At 38.7% G+C, this 9,550-nt stretch overlaps 1 long non-coding RNA gene across 2 annotated transcripts in view; it reads right to left on the bottom strand.

The window, feature by feature from the left end:
* The window catches only part of LOC106951928 (uncharacterized), a 31,727-nt gene extending 22,383 nt beyond the window's left edge, over nt 1-9,344 (bottom strand). For both annotated transcript variants that reach the window (XR_001425890.1, XR_001425891.1), the window contains exons 1-2: nt 9,310-9,344; nt 4,402-4,532 (exon numbers count right to left, since the gene is read on the bottom strand). This is a non-coding gene — a long non-coding RNA (uncharacterized LOC106951928). The remainder of the gene's footprint in view (nt 1-4,401; nt 4,533-9,309) is intronic.
* Between the last annotated feature and the right edge of the window lie 206 nt (nt 9,345-9,550).

A 9,550-nucleotide genomic window follows, 5' to 3' on the forward strand; every position in this document is an offset into this window, starting at 1 on the left:
TCAAGGGAAGGAGGTTCATGAAGGGGACAGTGTAAGTTCAGTGGCGTTCATGGGTAAACAAGCACATTTTTTTGTTGTTAAGGCAGTAAAATAAAAGCAACAAGCTTGATTACATGCTGAACATCTAGAAATCTTCTTGGTTTTCCTAAACAGAGACACTTTAAACTGCTCTGAATAATGAATTGTGCATACTGTACTGTTGATAAGTGGAATAACTTGGAATGTGTGTGTGATTGAAATGATTTTTGTAAAGTGCCTCCAGATGGCACTTATTAAACTGAACTGAAAGAGAGACACTCATGCCAATCTAAGACTGATTTCTGTCTCTATTGTTTAATTTGAAGTTACCAAACCAAAATGTCAACCTACCCGGTATCTATGTTCTATACATTATGAGTTCTTGCATGGCTGTGTGGTTCTGGTTCTTGTCTCCAGGGAACAATTGGCAGGACATAGGGGACACTGGACAGTTTGCCAGGACAACACAGAGACACAAAGGACAAAGAAGCCAATCCTGAACACCAAACAGCTGATTTCAGAAAACAGCCTGAAGACTGACTGGAGATTCGGGTCGGGTTTTGTCTGTGAATTAAACCACTACACAAAAATAAAGCTACATTCAAATGACCAGAATTGTTTAATAAATTTCTGAATAAGATTGTGCCAACATATTTTAATGAAACATGTTAAGATCACCTTGAAGTTTGTTCCCAATGCAAGTTGAACTCCACCAGCTTTGGTCTATTGTGGTCAGGAAAGACCTGAGCCAAAAAGCAAAGTTTCTCCATTTACCAGTCTGTCTGCATTCTGACCCTTCCTTGTGGTCGTTAGATGCGGATCGAACCTGAGAAAGTGAGCTTCCTCAGTAGGTGACTGATCTCAGCCTAAGAGACATTGTAAAAACTGTCACCCAGAGCCTGAAACACAGGCATTTCCTGGGGAGGACTCCTGACCTGGGGAGAGCAGGCCCCAGGTTGAGAACCATGTACAAGAAATCTAATTTTGCTTCTATCTTTTAATCACCCATTTTTTCTCCTCACTATACATAATCACTATTACTAATTGTGGTCAATTTCTAACAGGTTTTATTGCATATGGATGGAAACTGGCCAGTACATAATGTGTTCTCTGGTCTCATGAACACAAACACTGAATCTTTTTTGAGTACCATTGCTGTAATCACTCACAAGAGAACCGAGGGTCATTAATGTATTGCTGAGAAATAACTCCTAACAAGAGCTCCATTTCCTCCAGCCTGAGGAATGTTTGCAGGGCCATTATAGCTTCCACTCAGCCCAAATACCTCCAGGATTGGACTGCCATCAGCATGTTCTGCACATTGTCTTTCCATCCTGTGATAATGAGATATTGATGACCTGAATACAGTTCTTCATCTACACCAGTTTGAGCTGCATTGAGGTAGACTCCAGACTTTGTTTTGTAGTCTCAGTCTGGTGTTTGTTCTGGTTAATGTGAACATGTGTCCAGGTCTCGTGCCGGTTTTCCTAGAAGTTGATTGATTCATGAAACAGTTCTCATTCATCATTGATCTGCTCCAGCCTGGAGATCTCTACGCGGATCTCTGTATCTGTTTCTGTTATTAAAATTCAGCAGGTTATCACATTCACATTGATTCTGGAGCGGTTAGTGGTCAACTGTATCATTTAGGAAATCTGGGAAGTCCTCTGATTCTTGTGAATTAATATTTTGGATTATTTTAGCCTACAGCTGATCTTCATGGTGCACTGCCCTGCATTTTCCAGATGTCTCTCTGCGTTAATGCTCCTGGTTCAGGAGATTGCAGTTCAGCAAAGACCTGTTAATCAGCCATCAACTGAAATCAGCTGGGCGGAAACAAGGAAATGCTAATTATCTTTATTTACTCTTTTTATTAAAAAAGGCATGAGAAAAACTCAAGATTGTGAAGATCCTCCACATAACCATAAAACAACTCAGATCCCAGTAAAGTTTGAGTTCATTCCTGGAATTCTGGTATTTCTCTTGTATTCCAAGTACAGAATGAACTTTATCACGCTGTGAAGCACAAAATAAATGATCTTGAAGGTTTAATGGTGGCAAGCATGTTGCCAGGAAGTCTTATAAAACCCTAACTCCTCCAAGTGGTGCAGAGACAAATGTGGTTCGGTTTGTTCCCTCTGCTGTTGTTAGTGACCTATAGGTGAGATCTAGGAGATCTATGGTCCCTGTCATACAAGGAGCAGCAAAATTTTATATTTTTTTAGTTTCAAATTGTTGCACTGGTTAATTCACTGGTAATAATGTATAAGACAGTATTTCGTCACCTGCTTTTCTTTACACAAAGTTAAAAGAAACAGTAAATGGCTACCAGTCTAAATTTGAATTGCCTTTCTTTTACTATTTATTATTTACCCAGCAGCTCCGATCCCAGTCAGGAACAAGTCAAAAGAACAGCACCAGGCTGGTTTAGATGTTAATAATTAATTATTATTATTAAGGCTTGGATGATATGTGTTATAACATTCAATTTCCCTTTGGGATAAAGTTGTTGTTTTTTTTATTCAGTTGAAAAGTAAGGATCCATTTGTTTTTCTGTCCCCAACAGGGTTCAATAATTGTAGACAATTTCACCAGTCATTGCATAAAGCGCGACACTGTATTTACCTTTTACTGCTTGGCCACTGCATGTATCAGGAGATCGATCTATTAGGTTGCATCAGGACAGGACACGCTGCCATTCATTAATTACTGAGTGAAAACGCAGTGGAAAAAATATGGCAAAGTTGCAGCACTTGTCAGGCGAAGAGGCTTCAGGAAAGAAAATGAAGGCTCAAGCTTTAGTCTTCTTTCTAAAGTCTGACATCAAACAAAAGGTAAGACTGAAGGGAATCAAAAGGAGGCTTTGATTTAGACGGAATCAGAACTCCTCTGTGAAATAGCATTTTGTCATATAAAAGCTTTTCACAGTCGAACCTTTCTGTGTCAGGGGCTGATGTCGAGTGTTAAAACTAGCAGCATCAATCGGTGAGGCCCATTTGTTCTGGAACAGAGCTTTAATGGGGATGAGGCAAACAAACATTAGCAGTTAATGAGCTTGGCAGGGCAATAAAAATGACCTGAACGACACAGGATTTTATTCCGTAAAGTAACATCTTCACAGACTTGTATGAAGATTCGATTTTTTTCGTTGAGTTTCAGTTCTGGAGAATATTAGGTAAATTACAGATTTTTGATGGATTTAGAAAGTTGTTCTCTTTATTTCAGCCTCTTAAGCTCAAGGGATAACCTTCAACAGACATTTATCAGTTTCATAAAATATTAGACAGCAGGAAAAATTGATTTTTACATGTAGGCAATGGAGACAGCTGTGAAGATGAAAGAATTAATGAAACCTAAATCTATTTTGAATTTTGGAGACTAGATGAATGCAAAAGCTCCAGAGGTGTTTTAAAATGACATTCCATATTAGACCTCTGAACTACACACATCAGATATGTTCCTCTTCACTTGCACTGCTAGTCATCTGTTTGGTGCCCAATGTTAAAGACCAGTTAAACAACGGGGCCATAAAAAGCAGCTGAACCACCTCAGATTTCTTCTGCTTTTGCTCTACACTTAAATACTGAAGCACCAAATTGCTGCTTTGTGCAGCAATTCAACCGACTGTACAGTCTCTACGTAGTTTGTGTTTTTAGGACAAGAGAAAAAAAACAAGACTTTACTTTTCTTTAAAGATATTGTTAAGCAGTGGTGACATCAATAACTAACAGCTTAGTTGTACTAACTCTAAAGCATTTAGCTTTAGGGTTAGTAAACATTAGTTCTGATAATGTTGCTCGAATGTAATTAGCAGAAGCTAATGCTAAAGTTCTAAACCAAATTTAAATTTTATCTACGTTGAAAGACTACAACCCTCAAGTGCCAATTAAATTTTTAAATTATTTAAATGCTGTATAATGCCCTCAGATATTGTACTAAATGGTTCTCTATTGTGTTTTATTTTATTCCTGTACATTTCTCGTTTTAAATAAAGTTATTGGGGAAAAAAAGCGAGACTACACAAGAAGAGAAAGGATGCCTATTCTCTAGATCTATTTGTCCATCTAGTGGTGGCAGTAATGCACTGAAAGCAGTCTGGAAACAGCCATTAAATCAAAAGAAGAAGAGAGGGAAAGGAACTGATGCATAAACAGTCTACACTCACGTCAAAAGAGCATGAATATAAAAGTCTAACTATTTGAAGAATAGTCGATATCTAAACCTTTAACACAAAGTTTACAAAAAGCCACTTAAAATAGCTCTTTAGAAATCATAGAGAGAAAACTAAGCTAAGGGAAGATAAAGATGCACTAAATATTTTCAAAATTAGCACAAGTGCTAAACTTATCAAAGCAATAAGCATATTAGTGGGAGTGAACTCACCACTGTTGTTAAGGATGTAGAATCAGCTCCTGCCAATCTGTGATGGTGTGGGAAGCGGAGAGAAGACAGCGTTACATGAGTGGACTCGGACAAAATGAAGGGCACTTTGAGAAACTGGAAAGTTTGGGTCCCTGGGAAGTAAACACAGAGAAATGAGGGCAGTTTAAATTTTTGCACAATAATAATCCACTGTTTTGTCCTGGTTTGCTCACTGGAATCTGTTGTGTAACAACGTAGCAGTGACTCCAGTGATTTTAAACGTTAACCGGCTTATTCAGGTGATTAGTTAATCCAAATTTTCTTCATTAAACAGATCAAAGTTTCAAACAGTTTTTAGCCTGTGAAGCTTGCTCCTTGATTTGCTTTGAGTTTAGGAAAAATTAAAGGTTAACAGGAAATGCAGAAACAATAACAGTTGTGTAAAACTTTTGTTTTCTACTGGATTCTGTTCAAAGCAGTTCAGACCATAAAAAGTCCAGACAAACTAAACCAGTAAACGTGCTCTGCTAGGTCAGTGCTGTGCATTCACTGAACCTTTAATAATTACAGTATTTTTAACAAACAGTTGCAGGTTGATGGAGCTGGAGCTCCTGACCTGAAGCACCACAAGCATCGTGTTGCTGTTTCGTGATGGACTGACCACATAATTGCTTAAATAAGCAGACACACAGACATGAGCTCCTAATAAAGAGCTTGTTGTGTCTGCTGATGCTCATCCTCCATGCGTGTGCACCATCAGCCACGTCCATCAGCCCACACCTGACATTCCTACAACTGTGTTTTTAAAAGGCCTCCTTTTTATTTTTGCTGCTACTGTCAGATTTCTACCATGTTGACAGCGCTGGAGGGGAAGAGCAGCTTCAGGCCGAGGAGTGTTGACAGCCTTGGTGTAAGCCTAACTGCTCCCGCCGCTGTTGGTGGGCTTACAGGTGGGAGGTAAAGGCTGCTGTTAGGAGCTCAGGCCTATTTCAATTTGAATGAGATCAATGGAGCTCGAACACAGACTCGAACACAGACTCTTCTCTGTTTTTTTTAATACCTGTACTTCAGTCCAGCACCAAGCAAGATAAGAAAGCACACTCTCCCAAGCTTTGACAATCAAATTAGATTTCTGGGATGTATCACACCGCTCCCCGGGCATAGGTCTGCTAATCCAATCATGGAGTGCAAAGACTCTCTCCCCACTCCAAGATAACATGCACAAAATGAAATGTTTTATATGAGCCGGATGTCTGAATGAAGCAATCACACAAAGACTCCCTGATCCTGTTTGCTACAATCACTTCCCAGTTACACCATCTTATTTATTTTTTTTTTTTTACAACTTTTCCTTTTCAATTGTGTCCAGGCAATAGTTTTTATTCATTATGGTGTTAAAAAAAATCAAGGAACATGTAAAACATGAAAGAAATTGTGGGACAAGGCTGCTGAGCACTTGGCCAAAAGTTACTGAAAAGCAATGTTGTTACATTTGGAGCATAAAACCTGTGCAGGTTAGAGAACATGTTAGAGAGGAGCTGACAGACAGGCGAAGAGGAGCAAAGAGGATTACAGATTAAATACCACTTCTTAAGATGCAGTTAACTCAGAGTCCTACAAAGGTATCTGAGAAAGTATTAGCTTACTGGTGTGCATACATCAATGTACATCTAAATAAATTAAAATTTGTGTTCCAATGAGTTTGTCAGATTACAAGTCACAACCTTTATGCAGGTATCAAACATACTTTTCATTAAATCCACATTTCTGTTTTAAGATTTCATTGGTTTGATGTAATATTAGAATATCTTAAATATTGTGTTTTCATTAGCTGTCAACAGAAAATCATATTAACAATAAGGGTTTGAAAACATTAGTTCACTATATTAATGAGCATTTAAAACATATTCTACTTTATTGAGATCCATCTGCTCGTAGTATTCCAGCTTCATTATTCATATTTAACTCACAAAATATAAAATGTTCAGGATATATTTTACATTAAAGGTATTATGGATTATGTTCATGCATTTGGCAGAAGCTTTTAACCAAGGCGACTTACACATGCGGACATAACGATACAGTTAAAAGCCAATACCTTTTCTGTGTGATAAAATCTGACATTTTCACTGGGACTTTTGAGAGCCACTGCAGCAGCAGTGAATGGAAGCAGCAGAAAGTCGTTCTTCCTACCCATAATCAGCCTGAGTTTGAGATGTTTTAGCTACACTGAAGCAGCTGTCATATTCTTACTCTGAGGACTCTATCCCACCTTCTAAAAGACGTCAGCTCAAACTAATGAGACACCACCGTCTCCTCCACTCACCAGCTGCGTGCACACAGACTTGGCAGATTTTTTACACTGGATGCCCTTCCTGATTCAACCCCCATGATTATCTCTGGGAAGGAACCGCATACTTGTGGAGTAAGAAGGTGAAGGTAAAATACTGACAACACTGTAAACACACTCCCTCTCATTTGGCTCACACACAGACGAAAAAAAATAATCATCTATTGCACCTAATTACTGCTTTTACTTAAAAAAATACAAAAATCTCACGCACATTTTCTGCATGTGTCTAGGCATCAATCCACCATATTCCCATAAAGTCTTTCAAGAAATGGTTTTCTGGTTCTGCAATCTGACATTTAAGGTTTAACAAAAGAGGCCAACTCTTCTGAATCCCAAGCAAATCAATTTTTGATATTTTCTCAGGTTCATGGAGCTCAATAAGGTTCTTAGTGCGTATTTTTCTTTTTAATTCAAAGGAGATCAATAAAAAGTGCTATGAAGCACTTGTCCAGTTGCTTTGACAAAACAAAAGGACTTCAGAAGTGGTCTGACTTCTCGCCATGCAGCTGACCGCCCCGTGCAATAAAGAAGCAGGAATTAATTCTGCTAAGAGATGATTGATTAAAGGACGAACACTGGATTAAAATCAATAGCTGCACTGCAGTGCTCAAGTTGAATTTTATTGTTTTAACTATGTTCACTGCCCCCCAGCTACAGTTTGGGATTGATTTATTGAGTAGCCTTTTGTGCACTGAAGGCAGATTTTTAAGCAAAGGAAATATTCATGAACGTTTCTCAGGCGGCTCGTCTGAGGTAAAGAAACAATAAGAAAACTACTACTATGAGGCTGTTGCCGAGTCCTGCGCGGCGCTTTATGACAGCATCCGTTGTGGCAGCTCAGAGTTGTAGGAGATGTTTTTCACCACCCTCAGCACGGCATCGCTTTAATGGCCAACAAGGGAATACCGCCAGCCGGTTTAAAAGTTCAGACTGAAATATGGAGTTGTAATTTTTTTTTTCTCTTTTTTAACTTGAGTCAAAAGTGACACTTTAAAAACAAGTAGAAGTTTGCATGATAATGTGGCGTGACATAAGCAGGAGGCAGAATGTGAGGAGCAGAGAGAGTTAAGAATCAAAGGGAAAGTTTGGCAGGAAGCGGAGGAGAACGTCGACTTTTGATACCACATCTGGAGAAGTGAAGCGAAACAGGAGAAAAATACAGCACTGAGATGGTATTCCTAACAAAGAAAGAGAAGCTCTGCTCAGGTAGCGCCGCGGTAAAAATAGGGGGGGGGAGAAAACACACTTTGAGGTTTTTTCCTCCCCTGAAAGCTGCAGAGATGAGTGCAGCATCGGAAAAAGTTCATTGTATTGTTTTTCTTTTATTGTGCCACACAATGACACAGAGGATAAAACTGATGAAGCACAGTAACACTGGTCCTGTATGTAATTAGTGCGTATTGACAGCTGTACAGCGGCCATTAGAAGCTGCAGAGCAGCTCTGTGTCACCAGGAATTAATGCTCCGGGCTGTAAAGCTGCCTGTTACTGCCATGCTTTACTACAAAGCCTTACTGCAGGCGGCTGCCTGGCCAAGCGACACTTCATAGTGATCTGCTTCCTGCATGAAACAATGCCTTCCAGAAACGGATACAAACACTCCGAATTAAGCACCCAGATAGCAGGTGTGGGTGTGTTCAGATGCAGACCAGCTGAAGAGTGGAGTCCTCAGAAAAGGAGAGATAACAGCAACAGTAGCTGTTGGCCGTAGGATGCGCAAATTGAAATTACAATATAAATGCTAAAAGCAGAAAGAACAGGAGCTTCTTAAAGAGACAGAGGCCACATTGAGACATCAAACTGTGACATTTGAAATCACAATTTTTATAACAACTGAAGGTAACATAGTTACTTGATTGTGCTACAAAATGCCATTATGTGTCTGTAAGTCCATAATACCTTTAATCATGTGTTACCGGCTGAAGCTAATGTGGTAATTCTGTTCAATATGAAAAGTTGTGATATGGAAAATATAAGACACATACAATCAACTTCCATCTTACATTTTTCTATGAAAATAAAAATACATAACTTTGCTTTTAACTATTTTAATAGCTTTTACAACTTTATTGAATATGTCAGCATTTTAGCTTTTAATTGTAGTCATTGTTTTCACAAAATAACATTTTATCTCTTTCACAAAAAATAACTACAAAACTAAAAATGGTGAAATGCTCCTTTAATGCTGTATCTTTACTAAGCTTCACACACAGGAAGCCATTACTTGCTCACCAAATGTCATAAAATTATGGGGTTTTTTTTCAATAACTCATAAAGAAATGTTCATTTTACAAACAACCACACAAAGGACCAAAATTAAAGTCTTTTGTGTGAGAACTGTTTCGAAAAGTGCAAAATACAATAAGTTCAAAGTGAATTCAGAGATCCTTCAGCTTTTTCTCAACTAGCTTAGCACACATGCAAAAAGTCCGCTAGCATTAGCATTAATTAGCCTCCAGAAATATGCCCCCTTTTCTCCACAATACCAATCACAAAATGCATAAAATGACTCACAAGTTGACTCTTCAACTCTTAAAGGACACCAACACATATGCATCAAAATACAGTTATACTGACCTGTGACTCAGAAAAGATCAGACACACAATGAACCATAGACATAATATAAGCATAGACGCCTCATGGACCGCTCCGGCGCAGGAAATACGGCGGCCATCTTGGAGCGTATGCCCTCCTACTTTGCTCAATCAAAACAGCAGAAGATGCCTCAGGTATGAGATACATCCTAAATCTTCCGTTTTTGTTTTGAAAATTTCCTAAAGACACGATGTGAGGAAGAAGAGGGAGATATCTATAAAG

This window comes from Poecilia latipinna, unplaced genomic scaffold (assembly GCF_001443285.1).
Source record: "Poecilia latipinna isolate Pla-1442-1.1 unplaced genomic scaffold, P_latipinna-1.0 Scaffold29, whole genome shotgun sequence".
NCBI lineage: Eukaryota > Metazoa > Chordata > Actinopteri > Cyprinodontiformes > Poeciliidae > Poecilia > Poecilia latipinna.